General features: G+C 31.3%; 1 long non-coding RNA gene across 6 annotated transcripts in view; it reads right to left on the bottom strand.

Moving 5' to 3' along the window:
* Nucleotides 1-22,458, bottom strand: part of LOC148277573 (uncharacterized) — a 37,633-nt gene that overhangs the window by 9,774 nt on the left and 5,401 nt on the right. For 2 of the 6 annotated variants that reach the window (XR_015823432.1, XR_015823434.1), the window contains 6 exons: nucleotides 20,233-20,361; nucleotides 15,397-15,921; nucleotides 10,027-10,113; nucleotides 6,916-7,002; nucleotides 4,650-4,729; nucleotides 1,137-1,236 (listed from right to left, as the gene is read on the bottom strand). This is a non-coding gene — a long non-coding RNA (uncharacterized LOC148277573). The remainder of the gene's footprint in view (nucleotides 1-1,136; nucleotides 1,237-4,649; nucleotides 4,730-6,915; nucleotides 7,003-10,026; nucleotides 10,114-15,396; nucleotides 15,922-20,232; nucleotides 20,362-22,458) is intronic. The other 4 variants (XR_015823433.1, XR_015823435.1, XR_015823436.1 and 1 more) reach the window with 2 other exon arrangements.

Raw genomic sequence — 22,458 nt, forward strand, 5'->3', positions numbered from 1 at the left:
GGGCTTATGACCTGTCATTGGCTGTAAATGCCTAGACTTCCATATTCCCTTCTCAACAATGTTTTCTCTCTCTGTTGAAATAAATTTAAATATGAATAACTCCTTAGGGAGGAAATTCAGCCAGTCTGCAAGCATTTGGACATACTCAAACATTGTAGATTAGCATGAATTTGGGATGGAAGAATCGAAGAAATATGTTCAAATATAGGTAAAATAGTGACTGTTACACAATGTGCAAAGTGGCTACTTAAACTAGACAATGTCAAGTCATATGCCCTATAAATGCATAGACTTCCATATTACTTTCTTTTGAATGCTCTCCATCCCTGTTTTAAATTGTTAATCTCAATGATTTTCTATGGGGTAAAATCCAGTCTTTTGTCTACAAACATTTGAACAAACTCAAAATATTGTTAGAAAATCATCATGTTTGGTCACGAGTTCATATTTATTTGACGATTAATCATCGGTGTGGCCAGATATAAATTAAAATTTAAGCGCGTGCAAAAATAAAAATCCATTTATTAATCACTATCTAGGGAGTAGAGAAAATTCAGAATACCACCCCCAGACGACCATCAACATCAAATGATGAACAACACGTAAAGGAAATTGAAGATTTGGTGCTCAAGAATCGTCGATACAAATGAAAACCTGGCTGATACTATTAACATTTTATTTGGATCAGTCAAAACCATTTTTAGAATTTTTTTTGTGCCTGAAAAGGGTAAAATTTGGTGCCAAATAGATTCAATTTTTTGGAACAATAGTGACGTGTTGAAGCTTTGGAATTATTATCAAAGAATTTTGCTTTACAATTCAATGCTTTAATTTTTACATAAAAATAAATAAATATGTTTTTAGTTAAAAGAATTTCACCTTATTTTTTATCACTGTGTTATGTATATTTTTTAACTATGCTCATATTTTCTTTACTAATATGTAAACATGTTTCTTTTATATATTTTTTATTTTTCTTATTCTTAATTTGCAACTTTTTAGTAAAATACACGTCTGATTTTATATTTATTTATGTAAAACACGTTAAAGCCTACAAATCTTTTAAGCAAACAAATGAATAGATAAATAAATAGTTATTAGATTCTCGTTTATTATTTTATGCTCAATATACTTACTTTTACCTGTCTTGGAAAACTTCTGCTCTCCTGTGATTTATTTATCAGATATTGAGAGTCCTATGCTGGAACGGAGATGACAAAATTCTTATCAGACAATCTGAAATATTAAAAAAAAGTTTAGTGTATCTGTATGAAAAGACTCAATCAATGAGGAAGTTCAGTGGGTTTTATATATTTTATTTGTTACTAAACTAAGCCATATTTGTTTTTTAAAATATTTTTGTATCGTATAATCCCTGCTTTGATTTTTTTGAATTTTTTTATTTCTAAAATTACTCCGTGAGTGACGTCTCAAGTTCTCTTTCGCTTCTTTTCGATCAGTCCTGCTGATTAGCCTGTTAACTTACCGTAAACCGGAAAACTTTCACAACTCTCTTGTTATTGGTAGATTTGTACGAACTAGTGACGTCGTTCAAAGTATTTTTTTATATTTTTTTTCGTACGTTTTTAAAAACTTCAGCCTCGTAATGAAATGGTCAGCGCGTTTGCCTACCAAGCAAGAGGTCTCGGATTCGATTCCCAACATGGTTGATTCAAAATATTTATTTAAAAGGGTGTTTTTACACCAGAATATTGCATAGTCCTTGGACTGGTACCTGAAACGTAAGACTGATCATCTTACCGTCATGTAAAAAAAAAAATTATCAAGATACTCTGCAATTGGTGTACCAATGCAGTGCCCTATAGACTATTATGTGCGGAAAAGGAATGATGATAATGATTTTTAAGCCCAAAATTTTATTTTTTAAACTGATAATATTTAATTAATCCCAAACATTCAAAATTTTCCTTTTATTGAAAAACACGCACTATCCTGGATTGAAACTAAATATATGAACTTTTTTTTTCGATGATATTTTTTGTTGCCCATTTTTTTTAATTTCCTTTTTTTAATTGCTGTAAAATAAAAAAGGACCTAATAATCTTCTTTTCTCTTTCATGTATTACAAAACAAAAATTGTGGGTATACTCGCAAAAAACTTAAACTCAAATCCCTGTTTTGAGAATTCAAGCATTTGAGTTTTGTTCCACTTAAACTCTTTTGTATCTTATTTAATTACAATTTTCGAGTATGTCCACATGTTTGTAAACAAAAAACTGGATTTCCCCGGGAGTCATTAAAATAAAAAACAAACCAACTGGCCCAAGAAGAAGTTTAAAAATTAGAAAATTGTTTTCATGCGTTGCCTAGTATGTGAAATGGTTTAGTCAGATGAATATCTTTACAACACTAAAGGTTTCAGTCCTTTAACTCACGAAAATCAACAAGTCTAAGAATTGAAAAAATATGGATGTTCAAACATAGGCAAAATAGTGAGTGTTACACAGTGTGTAAAGTGGCCACTTAAACCAGCCAATGAATATGTAAATATATAAATATGTTTTTCATTGCTGTGTAATTATCTTTTATTCTTTAAATACTTTGTTTTACCTCCTATGTATATTGTAAAAAAAACAAAAAAAAAAAAAATAAAAATAAAACAAATCAAGGAACTTTGAAATATAATTGAATGCTTTTATTTTTACAGAAAGAAAAACAATTCTGTATCTTATTTTCTTTTGGGCCGATGTACTTCATTTACAACAACAAAGCGTTTTTAATTTTAATGTTAACTTCAAAGATTCATTGTTTTTATTTTTAAGACCCACGAATAAAATTAATTTTGATTAAATAATAATGTCAGTTTCTTTATAAAAACGAAACAAAAAACATGTTCCGTTTGAAAAAATGCGTTTATTTTTGTGATTCTTGTATTGAACAAAAAAAAATTCCCTCATGAAACAGATGTCCAAATATTCAATTCAAAGCAAAATTAAATAAAACCATATTTGGAGTTTGTCCAGTGATGGAGAGTATTTCAGAGAGGGAAATGTGAATGTCAAAGCATTTACAGGGTCTATGACGTATCGTTGGCTTGTTTGAGTGCCACAGTGCATAAAGTGGCCCCTTGAATCAACTAATGTATGGCCATAAGCCCAGCAAACGGCTACACTTCCATATTCTCTTCTCAAAAAAGCTTTTTCTTTTGTTTAGGGTAAAATCTAGTTTTTGTCTACAAAAATTTGGAAAAACTTGTTAAATTGTTGAAAGAATGAGTGTTTCAAGACTGATTAATTCACAATGATTTACTAGTATACATGTAATTGCAATAACAAAATGACAATGCTTGACATAAGCCCCCTTTTAAGTTTGCAAAAATGTATTTATTGAAATCTTTTATTTATCTAAGCAATATCTTCTACTAAACCCAAAAGACTAGTTAGTCAAAAAATTGTTCTCAATAACAAAATATACATTATAGTACTTCTTTACAATATTTTGAATAATCCCACTTCGCATATTTATCTGAAAAAGCTCTTCTAACCGCTCTTCCAACATGGACTATCTCTTCGCTTTGGTAACGAGAGAACTCTTTTAATACCCTTTCACCGATCTAATTTTCTTGCCTCCTCTTTCACAGTAGTAGCTGCTGGATTGTGAAATAATCTGCCCACTAATGTTAGAGACACCCTTCTTTATTTACATTTAAATCAACATCGAAATGTCACTTTCTAAATATTTGAGTTGTTTTATTCCCCATCTTATTTTCTTCCCATCTCCTCTTCTCGTCACGCTTCATAGTACAGTGTAAATTATTAGTTACATTTTGTTTTACATTTTTGTATGAACGAGTATCTAAAATATGTCTTTGTACTTGTAATTTTCTCAAACTGAACGGTTTGGGTAGGTAAAAAAAAACGCTTTAATGCAATATGCCCGCCTTTATATGTTTATAAATTGTATATGTATATAAAGCGTTGAATAAATAAATCAATGTGTACATGAAAAACCGTAATTCATAAAAAAAAGCTTGTTGGTTTTTAATGGGGATATAAGGCTTGCACATATTAACGTTAATAAAAGTACATTGTGTTGTACATATTAGAGGATGAGAAATATGAAATAAGGTTGTGAGTTTGAAAAGAGAGAGAGAAAGATAAACCAATGAAAGAAAAGATTTGAAATATTTTTTTTTAAAGCAATAAAATGAAGGAAGATTAGAGTTCTAAAGATATATGTTTCAGGCATTTCTTGAGAGTGGCCAGATAAGTTGCATTTTTTATATGAAAAAGTAGCTCAATCCAAAGCCTAGCACCTTCTACATAAAATGAGTTTCTAAAAATGACGTGTTTTGTCGAAGAATAGAAAGTGTTCTTTTCTGAGAAGAGCGAAGTGAAAGACCATGATCAGAAAGATATGTGAAGTTATAAGAAATATATTTGTAGCGCAACGGCCGTGAAAAATGTTAATAAGAAGTTGGAGAGATCGAAAGTTCATGCGCAAATAAAAATCATGATGAAAAGATCAATGAAGGCAGTGGAGTTAAATGACATTGAAATCGGGATTTCCCGAAATACTTTATTTGGTATGACTGAAAGCGAAAAAAAACTCACGGTCTTTTAAAATGTTTTTGGGTATGTGGAAGTAGTGATTTCATTGGGTAAATATAATAAAATAAATAAACAAACCTAATTAGGGAGAAGGGCGTTCTCTTCTTGATGTTGTTCTTAAACGCCTCCTAACAGGTATTCCAGGGTTATTCTGCAGGCTGAAAATTAATATCAAGAGTTTTTATTTGTATCGCTGTAAAAAAAAATATATTTTCATTTATAGTTTACACAAAATAGGTGAACGAAATTTTTGAGAAGATAATATGAACATGGATTGAGTGTTAAATAGAACCAAAACCCAGCACCAGTGTTTTCGACTCGATAGTTGTTCTCAAGTTAAAAAAATCGAGTGTTAATGGGTTTGTCAGGTTTTGTAGTGGTTGGTGCATTTACCTACTATTCTTGAGGTCCTGGATTCGATTCCCGGCAAGGTAGACCTGTAATATTGATTTTATAGGTGTGCATTATTTCATTGTTTATTCACTGGCACCCGAAGAAATAAATTGTTTATGTGTTGTGCTACAATACATGAGGTACCGGGTTTGATTCTCGAAACATTTATATACTGATCATTAATCTTCACTTATTACATTTATTATTTCTGGTTTTAATTTTTTACTTTTGATTCACATAAAATATCATCTGATAATTAGATGTATTGTCCTAAGCTGCGATCAGTTATTAATTTTAGAGTCCCAGTAGCCCTGACCAGAAACCAATATTAATGTAAAACGTCTTATTGTTTCACACGTTCTAATCAAAATTCATCTATAAATAGAACCTGTAATATGCGTAGTCATCAATTGAACCATATTGATGTTGAAAATTTGTCTTTGAATTTACAAAGAAAATTCAATTAATTTATTTTTGCACCGCAACAGGCCCTGACGCCTAATTATTTATATTATGTTACAAATATTTAAAAAAAAGTCTCTAATTGCACATGATGAAATGTATTTTTAATATATTTCTTATATTTTTATAAATAAATGTGTACGTTTGGCTTTTCAATAAAAAAAGTAAATACATAAAAAGTTTTAAAAAAATATAAATATTCTCGACAACACTGTTCCGTATAATATTAATAATAAATCTGAATAAACTATAATGTACAATGTGATGAATAGAAATTTAATAACAAGTTATACATTGTTAAATGGTGGACTTATTTCCAATAGTAATTTCCACACTTACTTAATATTTCTTTTTTGTTTTTTTGTGTAGTAAAAAAGCTAACTTTTTGAAGCAATAAGTCCAAGAAAGACCTTTTTTTGTATGTGAAGTTTTTATAAAACATATTGAATGTCCGCTTCGTGCTCAAACCATTAGTATCCTGACCAAAGATTCTCAGAAAAGCAACAATAATTTAACATAGTTATGCTGAAAGCAGCCTGCCATAGAAAAGTGAAATTGAGATAATAGCACCTTATTAAAAATTGTTAATAATAGAAATGATAATGTTTTTAACTTTAGCAATGACAAATAATCTACTTGTTTATTCATTTTTTTCCATTATTAATAATTTTTCATAATAAAATAATGTGACTTCGCTGGGGTAATCCATGCCAAGGACACTTAACAACAGTAAAAAATATATATATTTTTACATTTAAGAATAAACAAAGAAGACTTACTTAATAACCATAGATAATAAACAAAATGTTCAGACGGTTTTAAGCACCGCGTATTAATGTTCATAATTCATTTATGTACATCTGTATTATTTATATTACAAAACACACAATGAAAGAACAAAAACATAACATAAGCTATACACTTGTGGGGCAGTTGATTCAATATTAATTTGGGCGAATGAGACAATCCATTTTACTTCTACCTAGCTCCACTATCAATTTTTTAAAAGCTTTTTTGAACATTTTCTGGTTACTAATTGTTTTAATAGATAGTGAAAGTAAGTTAAAGATTTGAATTGAATAATACTCAAAATACTTTTGTTATAAAGTGGTAAAAGTTTGTATTTGTTTAAGTTGTCTTTGTGTTGAGGATCTAGTAATTATATTATTTGTATGTGATGTATTGTATTTATTTCTGAATCGGTTTTTTTTTCAAACAAGTATCTAATTACGTATTTGACCAGTTTTAGTAGAAGTTTTAAAGTACTGAAAGATTTTTCTAAAATTGTGGGTGGTCTGAAAATTGAGAAATACCAGTTTTGGGATCAACACTTTTTTCAGGTGATTTTTACAGATTTTTACAGGAAAGTTGTTTTAAACAGAACATTTTAGCTAAATTGATTGTACTGCACCCGGTAACACCAATATCTCAAAAAAGTGAACTGGCTGTTTTCTGTTATAAGCATATAAAGAGTATGAAGAAGACATACCTGTTTTGATGAAAGTTGTGTTTATTCAACGTGGAAAATGAAGCAAACACGCCAATCCAGTAATTAGGTTGTTGGAGGTAGTCCTGGCTGCAAAAATTCAGCAATGACAAGTAATTAATTTGAGCAGTACAGGTTGGTTTCAATTATATCAACATATATTATTTTAATATAAACGTAAGAAACGTTAAGCAGTAATTTATGGATACAAAAATTTCGTTTGTTGCTGAGTTTAACTCTTGGATTTTATCAAGATTAATGGGTTAATATAATCATCAAGGTGTTAAAAACAACCATATTCATGCGAAGCTATTTTCCGACAGGACCCAGTCTTAAAGGACTGAGTCCTGAAGGTTTCTGTGGGATGCATATAGATGAAAGTAAACTATATGTAGATAATAGATAGGGAATGAGGATATATAGACGGAGGCCAATATGTATTCTGCACTCCTTAGATTCCCTCAATGTTATAATTATTTCATTTCTAAATCACGAAATATAAAATTTACAAACAAATGAAAACATTTACAAAAACAAATCGTAAAAAATACGCTCATATATGCATACATATATATAAACACATATAAAATTAAGATTACAGGATCGAGAAAATATGTACCTACGTATGTTATGTTAACAGACCGATCAGTAGAATGATAAATTGTATAATATACATTATTTTGGAAGATTTAAAAGCAAAAATGACAATACTTTAATACAATAATTATAAACTTACAAAAACTGATTTGAGTCTACTGAACTAGACTCAAACTATTGTTTGCTTTCTTATATTATAAATAAAAATATGGAGTTATACAAAATAAACGCCAAATAAATAAATGAAAATGCTGAATTTTATTTTACAAATTTAATTCAAGAAATAATAACGGCACAATAATTATTATGCCGCTGTTATTTCTGAAAACATTTTTAACTTTTGTCCGACTGTGATGTCACACTTGTGAACATACAATATATCTCTCTTTTATTTTTAATGATAAAATTGTGTTATTTTAAATCTGCAAATATATATTTTCACAACAGATTTCGAAAGTCAAATTTTTATAAATATGCAGAATTTCAGTACGGAAAATATTTATCCTTGCTGTGCCCAGAATAAATGCGACGCCAATACAGCAATCAATATGTTTAAAACCCATAACAAGGAAGACAGAGACGCTGTTTTGTGGCCGATGTTTGTGTGAAAGGGATTCGCGTTTTTTGGTGCTGAGCAGGAGTGCACGCATGTAGAATGACGGGAGTGTTTATGATTTTTCATTTATTTTGCTAAAATAGCGCTAATTTTTTTTTTCATTTTTACAAACTGGAAAAGGAGTTATTGAACAGTATGTCTCTATGTTATTTTTTTGAAAATATCTAAACTTCCTTCTTTTGCTAGTGGTAACACGGTGTTACATTACTGCGGGCTGAATAATTCTTACCGCAGCTTTCTAAAAGTACTTAATAGCACAAGTGAATGAACTTTGAGTTGTTTCATTGTTTTTGAAAATGAATTTCAGATTACTGATAGCGCGTAGATATCTGAAATTGTTTTGTAAAAATGAGTAGTGCCACAGTTATTCCCGAAGATTGCTATTCTTGTAATTCCTGAACTTTGAAATTAACTATCAGGTTGTCCATCTTCTGTTGGAAGATCTTTACTACTAAGGATAGTTTTAAACGATAATGAGTTTATCTAAATGTTTGCAGACAATAAATCGGATTTTACCCCATCGGGAGTCATTAAAACGAATTGTTAATCTTAATGACTTCCGAGGGGGTGAAATCCAGTTTTTTGTCTACAAAAATTTGGACAAACTCAAATTTATAATAAAACCAACTAGTCCAAGAAAAAAATTAAAAATTGCAAAATTGTTTTCAGGCGTTGCCTAATATGTGAAATAATTCAGTCAGATGAATCTCTTCACAACAATAAAGGTTTCACCTCTATAACTTTACTCAAATCAACAAATGGAGGAATTGAAGAAATGTGAATGTTCAAACCTAGGCAAAATGGTGAATGTTACACAGTGTGTAAAGTGGCCACTTACAGCCAATGGCAGGTCATAAGCCCAGTAAATGCCTAGATTTCCATATTATCTTATTTAAGGTATTCCCTATCTCTGTTGTAATTTGTTAAACGTTTGCTTCTCCCAAAATTTACCCAAAATTATTTATTTAATTAACTCGATGACTTTGTCTGAATGTATTGATTAAAAGATTGATAAATATTTTTTAAACTTTCATAAACTAAAACGTATATTTTTTCATGTTTTTAATTCAAATTCTGATGTCTGAATTGTTTCGAGCGTTGGGGGGATTCATATTTATATAGGCATAAGCATAACAGAAATCATAATTTTTTATTGTTATTTCAGCAAGATTCCGTTTTGTTCATTTGAAAATTCAGAAAGCTTTATTTTTCCATGCGAGCAAATCACTTAACGATTTCGCATTAGCATTGTTAGTTGTTTCTAAGAAAAACAATTTGATCGAGGTCTGTTTCGATGCTTTCAGTGATGCTAATTTTTTAATTTTATTCTCAGTATCCTTAAAAAAAATTTACTGCCCTAGTTTTTGTATGTTCAATAGACAATTTTTAGGCAAATTGAGTTATGAAAGCCAATATCTCTATTATCTTATTACGCGTCCATGTAGCTAAAGAATTTTTATTTTTACGGAATTAAATAGTATTTTCAGATTTTCTAGAGTGCTAACTTACTGATTTTAGTTATTTAATTTTAAAAACAAAAAAATATCTTTATTAAAATTAGCAAAATTATTCAATAAACATACAAGAACTAGGGCAGCGGTTTGTATGACTCCAAAGGGTTTTCACAAAATTACAAATGAAGCACATTAAAAAAATAAGTTATTTATATGAGAGTATTTTATGATTCCTGGATTGGCACCTTCAGCGTAAGACTGATATTACCTCATGTAACAAAAGTGATCAAGATACGCAGTGATTGGTGAACTGATGCGATGTTTTTTGCATCGTTAGTTGTAAAAAAGAAATCTTTTAAAGTAAATAATATGTTCAGCATCCAAAGCAAAGACTCTAAGAAAAGCAACAATTACGAGCGGATGTGGAAGAGTTAGAAGAAGAAATACCTGTTTCGAAGAATGTTGTGTTGATCCAACGCAAAGAAAGAAGCGAACACACCAATCCTTTAGATGGGTTGTTAGAAGAAGTCCTGGCTGTAAAAATTCAGCAATTGTAAGAGATCAAATTAATAATTATAAATAAAAATTATTGGCCTAACTTCGAGTAGAAAAGTGTAGTTCTAAGAATATCCATATATTTAAATTTATTTCAACAGAGAGGGAAAACATTTGAGAGAAGGTAATATGGAAGTCCAGGATTTTACAGGGAATATGGCCTGTCATTGTGGCTAGTTTAAGTGGCCTCTTCACACACTGTGTAACATTCACTATTCTGCCCATGTTAAAACATCCACATTTCCTCAACTCTTCCATCTGTTGACTTTTGTGAAGCCAATGACAGGTCGTAAGACCTCTAAATGCCTGGACTTCCATATTCATTTTTCTCAAATGTTTTCCCTCTCTGTTGAAATAAATTGAAATATGAATAATTCCCTAGGGAGGAAATCCAGCCAGTCTGCAAGCATTTGGACATATTCAAACATTGTTGAATATCCATATATATTTAATATAAACGCCACAAAAATTTACTGTAATTTAAGTATTTATGGATATTTATAAACAAGTACTAAATTAAATTGTTAAATTTATCAAACAGTCGTATTTATAGAGTCATTTTTAATTTAGGTTCATTTTCAACAAGTTGTAAATCAAAAAGGCACTAAGTTGGGGTGAAATGAGATTCGAACGAACCACAAGACCACGACCCGATTTGAAACTCCGGACTCATCCGATAATTTGGTTTGCCGGTCAGGGGATCAGAGTATTACACAGAACAGGGGTTTTCGAAGTATTTTCAAAGGCATCTTTTAATGAGACATCTGTTTCTGTGCGCGCATAGTACTGGATAATAGTGATTGAACTGTGAGCGGTTTTGAGGGTGGCGCGTATAAGATGCTCAGAGATGGGCTCCCATTCGACAAGGCTCTCTGTGAAAGTAGAATTAGCGCACCTTGGCGCGGATACGAGTACTCCTATCAACCGGAGTGTATACAAGTATGTTTATCCACCAGTCCCTTCACAGGTCCTTTCCAACGTGCCACACTTGTACCAAGAATATCTCATTTTTATTAAACAACATTTTAAGGTCGTCAAAATTTTGTTGACGAGGACTGGATTCAACTCCCTTGGGAGCTGTTAATATTTACATTTTATAACAGAGACAAAAAACATTTCAGAGAAGGTAATATATAAGTCTAGGCATCTACAGGGCTTATGACCTGTCATTGGCTGGTTTAACAGATGAAAGAGTTGAAGGAATATAGATGTTCAAATATGGAAGGAAATGGTGAATGTTACACAGTGTGCAAAGTTGCCACTTAAACCAGCCAACGATAGGCCATTAGCCCTGTAGATGTTTAGACTTCCATATTACCTTCTCTAAAACGTTCTTTATCTTTGTTTGTCCACAATATGATTTGCGAGGATAATATTTCCGAGTACCTGAATATAAACAGGTGTCCAGGGAAGATTCTTGGATAGAAATGCGCTTTTTTTAATATCTATCCTTTTAACGTTACTGTTAACGTTGAGAGTAAATGCTTGAAAAGAATATTAAATATAAGGTGGTTTGATTTTATAACTAACACTAAAATCTGAAAACGGACGCAACAGCCTCCTATAACGAGCGTTTTGAGGATGTGGCGATGAACCTGGCTTGGACACGTGCTGAGTATGCCTCAAGAGAACCTTAATCCAAGTTGCCTCTTCTTTAAACCTGTGGGCTCACGCCGTCCTAGAAGGCGGTCGATGACGATCTTTCGACTTTATTCGGCGGAACTAAGGGCCGCTGGATTGACGTGGGAAGAGGCGAGAGAACTGGCTGGCGATAGGGTCTCCTGGAGGAAATTGGTTATGTCCTCATGCTCCACTTAAGAGCTGATGTGGAAAAGAAGAAAATAACCTGTCTGGCATGAGGGGTTTTTTTGTTAGTTACTATAACCACTGTATCTTGGCAAATCATTAAAATACTCGATTCTACTCTCTTCAACAAACAGAAATACTCAGCACGCCTGGAGAAGGAAACATATTTAAAATTATTGCAATGCTCATATTTCTAGAAATTAACAGACTTTGTGAAAAGTTGACTTTATTAAGCAACCAGTTATAAAATAATAATTGAATTCCTTTGATTCGTGAAGTTGTACGGCTTACCAATGTTTTACCTTACCGTTGAAAAACAAATTAATTGGAAACAATCACTCGCTATGTTATTTAATGCATACTATGTATATATGTAACAAATTGTGGGAAGAAAAATGATATAAAAATGCGGTGTCTAAGGATTTTTTTTGCAAAACCATTAATAAATAAGTGATGTAATATTTTTTTACTTAAATTATAAATCTTAAGTTAAAATTAAATTATTATTTTTAGAATGACTTTGCAATGCGCCCTTGGAGATTTTTTTTACAAAAACAGCGCTATTTCAGCTATAGTTAATAATAAAAGTTTAACTAGTTTGAAGTTATTAATCTAGTTTAATAACATTGTAATAACAAACTTATATGGGTTTATTCGGGTTTTTTTGGTAAAAAAATATTTTTTCAATACGTGTTATTAAATGTTAATAAATGTAAGAAAAGGGAATCTCGGACTTTTTATTAGAAGATCGCGGCACTAAGTATAAATTTTACCATTTCCCAAAGTGTATACGTCAGCGCTTAGTCTCCTTTGATGGGAACTAATGCTGCGTTCACACGAGGCCAGGAAAATTCTGTCCTGTCCCAGCACCGTACTTATTGTTATCGTGTGAACTAAAATTTGGAGGACAGGACAATGGACCGAGACATTGTCCTAGAGACTGGTAACGAATAATTTTCACCACAACGCTTGACTGTATAAGGTCAGTAGGATAATAACCATTTGTTCTGCGCGTGGGTCTCATTTCCGCAAATGTTTTGCTAAAAATATTGCGTAGATAGAATTCGGAAGCAATGATAAAATAATATATGCTTTTTATATATATTTAGAAAACTTGGCTGTTTTTGAAAAGCGCAACAATTGCTTAATTTATAAGGAAAAATAGTGCAGAGAAAACGCGGCGTTGGCGATTGTAGCTGCTTTTTGAATGCCAGGTTTCATAATTTTTTATATTTTTTATTATTTATTTTGTCCTCTAACAGTTCCAATACATCATAATATAAAATAAACAATACATTTCATTAACTCATTAGTAACGCGAATCGTCGTGTATTCATTATCGCAGCGTTTAATTGTCCCATTGCCATGTCCTGCACGGTTAAAGCTATTTATGGAGCTGAAAAAGGACAGCATTATTCTGTCTATTATACTGTCGTCGTGTAAACCCAACTTTTAATTATCTAATATACAATATTTGAATAATTCGTTTAGACACGAAAGTGTGGGAATAAATGTTTATTTTTCTCGATTATTTCGTTTTGAAAACAACTTTATTCAGATTAACATGTATTTTCGACCAAGAAATACCGTATTACTGGTATAAAGTGTATTATTTCTTACAAAAACATATGGACATTTTCAAAGAACAAAGTAAAATTCCAAGAAGAAAAATGAGGACCAGGGGTATAATCTCTACCTTTGAAAACCTGGGTACTTAGAATGTGCAAATTCTTCAAACCTTCAAACCGTCCACGCTCTTCCAATTTTTTTTAGCCACCAATTTGTACGAAAACAAAGACCCGGAAACAGACAGGAGTACGGGTAAGGATGATAACGAAAAGTTACGGCAATCGAGTGATTAGACGATTTTGTACCAGCTTAAGGGTTTGATTTTCTTCGTAGACAAAATATTTTCGGGACATAATTATTCAAGACATAAGAATAGAAAAATCAAGTGGTTTAACGATTGCGTACATATTGTAAAAACATTTTTTATTTAGAAAAAATATTTTATGAACAATATTAAAGACACACGTTGGTTAGAAAAATAGGAGTTCAAGGAAAAAAATAATATATTTTGCAAAACAAAAACTGGATATTAAAATTGTATTTTTTGGAAATTTTTACAGCTACAAAATAACAATAAGAAGAAATATATGAAAAATAAAGGAGCGTTTTTAAAAAATCCTCTGTTTATCTAATATTCAATAATACATTTAGTGAAATGACATAACTGTGTGTGTGCGACGTTTGTATTCATGTGTGTGTATGTGCGTATGCTAATGTGTGAGAGTGAGTGCGTGTGTGTAACCCACGTGCACGCACCCTTACACTCTCGCGTAAGTAAAAAAAAACATGTGTATCTATAGAGAAAAGGGGATAAGAGATGGCTGGGTAAGAAGTTTTTTTGTCAAAAAGTATAAATATACATTCAAAACTATTTAAAAATTATTATTATTCTTTAACCGTATTTAAAAGATATTTAGTATAATTTAAAACGAAGTTTAAGAAAAGAGTATTGAAAAAAATAAATAAATCTAAGATTGGTAAATATTTCGATGATTTGTTATAAAATACATGAATGTTAAAAGATCTTACGCTTCAGTTGCCAGTACAACTAGGTACTATAAAACAGTTAACTTTCTTTTTTATTTTAGTTTGCATAACTATTAAATAGTGCCTAGTTGAGAAAACAAATTTCAGGTTCATAAAAAATATTCTACTGAGAATATAAATAAATTAATAAATAAAAAACATGCCATTTTTTTGAGTAGCATGAAATGCACAAATTTGCACTGCATAATTTTTTTTTAAAATTAAAACATACGCAACTGATAAAAATTAATTCCACAACAATTAATATACCACCCCACTCCTTACTTAAATATATTATACTTAAAAGTGTATGGCGCCGAATCGTTATAAATATTTTCTTTAAAAATAAAATTATAATATGCAGGTATATTTAAAAATAATTGAAACGCTTCTCTTTGTAAAACTTTTGTTTTATATTTGCGTTTTCATGATTTCCACGAAAACATTGATTTTGAGGCCATTTTCAACATGTTGAATATAATTCACAATTAAGAAATGAGAGTCAAGTTAAAGTAGAGTGGAGTTCGAACCTCAGACCTCTGATCCAGTCCGCAACATTAGCCACGGGATCACAACTGTATTCTAACAATAATGTCAAACAAAATATAATATAACTCTTTTACAGTATTCTTTATGACTACAATTGGTTTCAAATAGGTATAACAATTGTTTGAATATGAAAGATTTTACGTTCTGCTTATAAAAAACATCAATATTCTCAAATTGATTTTTCTGTATAAAAAAACTATTATATCATGTTGAATACTTCAAATTCTTAATTGTCATTTGTAAAGAATAAATTTGACTGTTCTAAAATAAGCAATATATGTACAAAGGTTAAATATGAAATTTTGTAAGTACCTTTGAAACGTTCGTCCTGAATCTCTCGTCCGTCCGGTGTGATGTGAGTTCTGATTCTGTAGGTACTCCTTTCCTGACCTAGTGCGTTGCCTAGCGACAGCTTGCGAGCTTCCACAATGCACTATGTATTTCTATGAATTATTGCTTTGGTGTGCACTAACGCAGGCGCATCGCTGAGCGAAAATTCATCAAATGAAACAAACGCCTAATATTTACGTTAATACAAGAAATTTGAATTGAATGAAAGTAGCAAAGTTCTACAGCTGGTTTTGATGAAATGCTCCCCTGATAACTAACAAGTAAAACAACTACTCCCCTGAGTCAACCACGCTGGAAACGTCTTTACCTTTCAAGTGACAATATCAAACTGATCACAATAAAACACATTTTTCGTTGATTTAAAAGACATACCTCACGTATTTCTGTGACAGGGCTTTTGTAAAATATCAAACGTTAATAAGGGCCGCATTACCGCTATGAACATACTCGGCCCCGGCCTAGAAATTCAAACCTACGGGTTCTTTGCTGAAAATAAAACATAAATGCTGAAAATTTACCGAATTTTATTTTAAAGAATTTTGAAATGCATTCTTTGTCCACGTTTATTTTAAAACGTGATTATTGACATATAATCATAGCAAACCTGGCTGCAAGAGGACTGAGTCTTCAAGGGTTCTAAACTTGACAATTTTTTAGATTAAAACTGTAACACAAAAGCAAAAATTGATTCATTGAGTTCAAAAAAAATTCTTACGTTCTATAAATTTTAAACTTAGAATCAGTCATGAATTTTTAATAACGATCTTTTACCAAGAACATTAAATTTGTTAAAACTTAATGATAGAAGAAAAATCTGACCTTTTAAATTTATTAAAAATTGTAAATTCAATATGGGATTGCCCTGAACTGTTATTTCTCATCAACTTCAGGGTGCCTGGAAGAATGACTAGACAGGTGCCACCGTTTTCTAGCAACATTTCACGGACAGTGTATACTTGTAATGCCGTATTAAATATACTTCATGAACTCGGCAACAGTTATTCCCACGTATCTGATATATTTAGTGTAGAGTATTGTTCCTTTAGAACAAACCTTTTGAACTTTTTCAAAGATGGTGAATGGTAATTATATTTATTTATTCATGCATTTCATAACATTCACAGTTTTTTGTTCACTTTGCCCAGCTGTATGAAACAGTACTTATGATTTTCTTGTTGTATTACTGTATAATGTTTTATTATTTAAACTTTCTACTGAACATGCTCTATAATTTTTAGGTTAATTTTTTGATTATAAATCTTGGTAATAAGGAAATTTATGTTTTTAAAAAAAATTTAAAAAATTTAATTAAGCCAAATATGTTGTATTATAAATGTTTGTAAAAGGCATATTTGCCGTTTAAGTTATTAAAAAAATAAAATATTCATAGTTATTTATTTATTAAGGAAGCCTCATATTAGGGCGAGCCTTTTCTTTAAAAAAAAACTGAAAATGTATTAGTGATATTATTTTAAAATATTTTTTATGATTTTTATTCAGGTTTATCTTTAAAAGTGGTTAACGACAGTGAGCTACAACCAAATATAAAAAATAAGTAAAAATCCCATATTTCAAATCATTGATTGGGTTAAAAAAAAGTCAAATTATTAAACTCGTGAAAAATTCGCAAATAAGAATACATACTAGTAGTTAAATCACTACTTAATATTAATTTTTTTAAAAGTGCAGTTATTTTATGTAGCGATGTGGTTCTATCTGAGAGAAGCCCTTTGTTCGAGGCTATATTCTCCTTACAATTAGGCCATAATCCTTTAACTACGACAAATAAGTTTTCTTAATTGCCCAAGGCATTTAAACACCTAGTATTGCCTTTGTGCCTGAGTTCACCGCGTTCCTATATCTGCTTATATATATTTTATGAAGTCAAAGTGTCTACGTAAATATGTACAATAAGTGTTTATTTTTTGCTGTCAACAAAAGGAGGTCCATGTCTCTTAGGGGCCTAAGAGCCCCCCTTTTTTGTCCAGGGGAAATCTATTATGAACACTCAGATAGTCTGAGTAGTGCCGGACTCAGACCGGCTAAAACCTCCCATTTTCTTCTTTGCTGACCGCTTCCCGCCGATATCTTATCTTTTTATTTCTTTCCATTATATCTTCTGTAAAAAGTCTTATAAGAGCCGAATTTTCTGCCTTTTTCATAATAGTTTCCATGCGAGTATCTAGAGTCAGGCTCTCAGGTATGGCCAGGTCCGTTTTAAGTTTTCCTCTTTTTTTCCATTTGTTTGCAATGAAACACCATGTGTGGTTCATTGCAATACAGGCATCCTTCTGATTTGGCCTTATTTTTTTTCTCCAGGTATTTATAGAACACTCCATGACCTGTAAGGCACTGCATCATTTGGAATGATGTTTCACCGTGGAGTTTTTCTACCCATGCTCTCATATCTTTTATAATGCGGTGCGTCCATTTTCCTTTACTTTAATTATTCTAGTTTTTTTGCCATTTAGACATTGTCATAGTTTTTTTTCCTTTTTTATAACCATTTTATTATTTTTGTTTTTTCTCCAGTCTTTTTCCATGTACTCTAGATGTCGTTCGAAATCCTCGGTCGTAAATTTATTTGGACTAATATAGATGTTATAAACAAGAAAATCTATTGTTTCTACATAAACTGCACTAGCTAGGCATCGGTACTTTGTAATTTTATATTTACCAATATTAGATAGTGGAACCACCGTCTACGCTTGTTCATTTATTTCTACCGGAGGACTTTGAGAGATTTGGCTCGCTGTAAGCAAAGATGTCATATCCCTCTTTTTTTGCTACCAAGGTAGCCATGTCATGTGACCTAATGCTCCTGCCGGCATTTATTTGGAGTAGCTTGAAGGTCATAATTTAAGAGTCTTCCGAGCCCTTTTCAGAGGTTCTCTAAAAAAATTGCATTTTGAGGTGCCAACACTGTGTCCCTTCTATTTACATAGAAGACAGAATGCGACAAAGGTGCAATCTTTTTGCACGTGTTTGTCACCTCCATATTTATGGCATTTAAGGATTCTATCTTCTACTGTGCACACTGCAGCTTAATGATTATAGGACCAACATCTGAAACATTTTCTCAGATCTTTTTTTTTTATTTGGTACACACAGAGTCCAATTTTTATCTTCCCCTTTTTTATACGGTTTTGAGCATCTCTTCCATTCATGATCACCTTTGCCATTTGTCTTTCTCCTCTTGTAAGTTATAATAATTTTACCGTGAGATGGTCCAAAAATTCAATACCTAGTGTTTTTATTGCTTCAGTGACATTTGCTACCTCTGCAATGGCATCAAAGCCGTTTATACGAATAACCTTATTGTTTTTACTACGAAATCTGAGGCTCCTATCTCGCACCACCCTTTTCAGACTATCTGTGACTTTTTTGCCCCTTTTTCTACTGACCGACGAATATATTTTAAATGTTCATGCAAATATACTCATTTTTGTATACAAATAATAATTTTTCTTTATAAACAGTAGAAAACAACTCTATTAACTTTCTATTGTAATTGGGATCGAGGATTTCTTAATGCGGGCCTGGTTATAATACAACTTTGACGCGTGTGATCTTTAGAATTGGTAACTTTTGCTGTTCTGAGCAACAGGTTAAAGGTGCGTCGCAATAAAACAACTTTCTGTGTTACTATCGTTAGGCACGTGCCATTGTGTTTTATGTTTTGGGAAATTGCTATTACGTATCGTAGTCCGATAAGAATCAAATTCAATACTTTTCTTAGAAATTCATGTTTTCCTCTTAACTTCAAACATATTATTAACCCTTCTAAAGTCACACCTAAAAAAGTTACACAGATACGCGCGCGCGAGCATAATGCTGACGAGTTTTTAACGATTTTTTATTACGAAGTAACATATAATGTTGATTCCAATAAATGAAAGAACTTTTTTGGAGCCAACTGCAACTATTCAAAAAAATAAATAACGATACCTTCATATATCCCTGAAAAAATAAAACACATCACTTTTATTTTAACTTAATTTAGTAACAGATAATCAATATTTTCCGTGATGTAGTGGTTAAGACACTTAAGTCAAGCACGAAAGTTTCTGAGTTCGGTTCCCGATTAGAAAACAAAAATTAAAATATCATTTTTCTCAAGCCTGGGTTTTCTGCACTGTAATTCACTACTATAATTATTGGGCCTCTCGGCCTGTTGTGGTGCAAAAATAATGTAATTTACTTTGAGTACTTATTTCAAATAAGTTCATTAATCTTTCGTTAGAGCGTTAGTGAATCTTTCAAAACTCATGTTTTTTCAATTTTATTTCAATCGCAGCTTCTGTTTTACCGTCACAATATGGTACAAATCATTTCATTGCTTGTCTAAAACCTAAAGATTATCTTTCCGACATCGTAAGTCGTTATTTTATACAGGGTTTTTAAATTCAATGGATGAATTTCTTCTAATATAATAGCCTTATTTGAATGATTCACAGTATCTACACCCTTTTCAGTTAAATTATCAAATTTTACAACCTCAAGTTTTGAGTCAGCTCCAGATTATTTATCAACAGTATCATTCTCGTGCAGTAAATACAACTTGGGAACAACCTTTTTTGCCTTCTTTTTTGTATTTCAGACTGCTTTTTTATATTTCCCCCAAAACGCAGTCTTTATAGTCCTAAACAATATCATCATCAAAAAAAAATTCTAACCAAAAAGAAATTTGATGGTTTTCCAGCTTTTCTCTGGTTAATTTCTCTGTCTAAAAAATAATTATAATTAAATTAATTCTTTTAAATCATAAATAATAACAAGGTCAAAAAAAAAACTTACATCTTTTCTCGCGTGATGAGCAAAATGCCTCTCTCTCGATACACTTGTGGGAATAGCTTTACTTCACCAATAGGCGGGTACTGACAAATACTTACTGCCTAGACGCATGAGCTCAAATATTGTCATAAACTGCAAATAAACAGTTATTTTAAATAAGCGTGAGCAAAATGCTCAAACGCGACCGCTAACTGGATAAATAATATCCACTGATCACAAATATTTGAAAAACAAATTTTCATAAACTTTATGCGAGAAATGAGTGGATGTTTTTCCTAGAAAGATGAAAAAAAAGGCAAACGTGGTCGATGTAAATCTTGGTCAGTCCACTGGATCTAGGTTTGTGCATACAACGGATGTAGAAAATGAAACATAAACTTTAAAAAAAAAAATACACTTTAGTGAAGCATATACGAAAAAATGCTTTGAGATGGTGGCTCGTATACAGTAAAAATTGTTTTAGACGTTTCCTTTTAAGGAAACATAATTTGTTATTTTAAATATACAAATAATAATAATATCTTATTAATTGACAATCTTTTTGGTTGGTATACAAGCGTCTAGTTATGTAATAATATACGCACTAATCAAAATGCTATTTAATGCTAGTAGAGCAGTGATGATGTAACAATTTAAACCTAAAAGTACAAACATTGTAGTAAATTTTATAAAAATAATAATATTTTTGCGAAGTTTAGTGTCTTTCATCGTTAAGTTGTCATGTTGGTCTATCATGCATAAGGTCTTCATCTTAAACTATGTTACACAATACTTCTTGAAGATGGCACATGCCAATTTGAATGCGGATTCAGATTTGGATCAAACATGCGGATCCGAGAGGTAAGGAAAACGAGTTGATCTTTGCCATACATCCTTCCACTGTCTCATTAATCTGCATAAAGTATGTATTTTTAAAGAATAATTTAGTTTATTTTGACAGCAGTTGACATAGTTCCCTGGGAACATAATAGCTAGAGGTGGAATGGTGAGCTTTTTAGTCCCTTTAATGCAATATTTTATTTTCCCTTGACTAACACCTGTAGCGTAAGACTGGTTATCTTACCTGCATTATGCTCCATTAGGTGCACATATGAAGAAAGTTTCTACCTACACGGCGTTATTGATATGACTTTTTGCTCACTGTGTTTGTTGAACATCGTCAACAAGTGAAAAGTTATCTCAAATAACAACCACTTAAGCGGTCATAATTCTATTACGTTTGAAATTTAAACCATATCATAAAAACCAATGGATACCAAAACAGATATTTTACTACACAAAAAAAGCAAACTGGGTAAAATTTTCAAAAATGTAAAAAATTTAATTTAAAGAGCATAAAATAGCTCAGAAATTATTTTCCGTAGTTTGTAACCCTACAGCTCTGAACGATAAATCGGTAAAATAAAGTATATACTACAAAAACTTTGTAAAGTAAGTATACCAAACCGTAAACCTACCCAAAAGTAACCATGTCCTTGATGGAATGCCGAACTGAATCAACTTTAAAAATGTGTAAACCAATGCAATCACAGGCTTCAGAAGCATTAGAAGAGAGATAAATAAACTTCCTGAATATTCGGAAGCTAAATAAGCTAACGAGAGTGCAATTAATAAAACCAAAATTGAATCCCGGTAAAAAATAGGTGCCTTTCAAAACCAACAGACTACAGAAAAAAGCGATATTACTATCGGTACTTAAAGATTACAGAAAATTCTTAGGAACAGCCGGAGAAAGTGCTCAGTATTTGTCGGAGAGGTTTTTTACAAACGATACAACTCAAAAAGAAACTTTTGTGCAAATTCAAGTAACGAGGATGGCAGAAAGAATTCCACATTCTGCAAATAATTTATTATTAGTTATGATATTTTCGATTCTATAATAAATTATTTTTTAAATCATCATATCATATCAAATTTGAATCCAGATAATGCTCCCTGGGACTTTAATGTTGATATCTGGCTGCCTTCACTAAATTAATATTTATTGATCATTAGCATTAAGTGTGTAAAACGCGTGTATAAACTATGACGATAAACCAAATTAACCTGCATTTTCATCGAGTCTAAAGGAATTTCAATTAACTCCTTGAAAATGGACAAAACATGTTCTAAAAGCTTCAATTAAGATAATACAAACTACATTGTAAGACAAAAAGCTAACCATAGCTATTTCCCTCGATACTAGAAGAGCCTTTAATAAAAATTGGTTGCCATTTTTTATGAACTGAC

This window comes from Micrasema longulum, unplaced genomic scaffold (genome assembly GCF_059751315.1).
Source record: "Micrasema longulum isolate JH-2025_06_02 unplaced genomic scaffold, ASM5975131v1 h1tg001011l, whole genome shotgun sequence".
NCBI lineage: Eukaryota > Metazoa > Arthropoda > Insecta > Trichoptera > Brachycentridae > Micrasema > Micrasema longulum.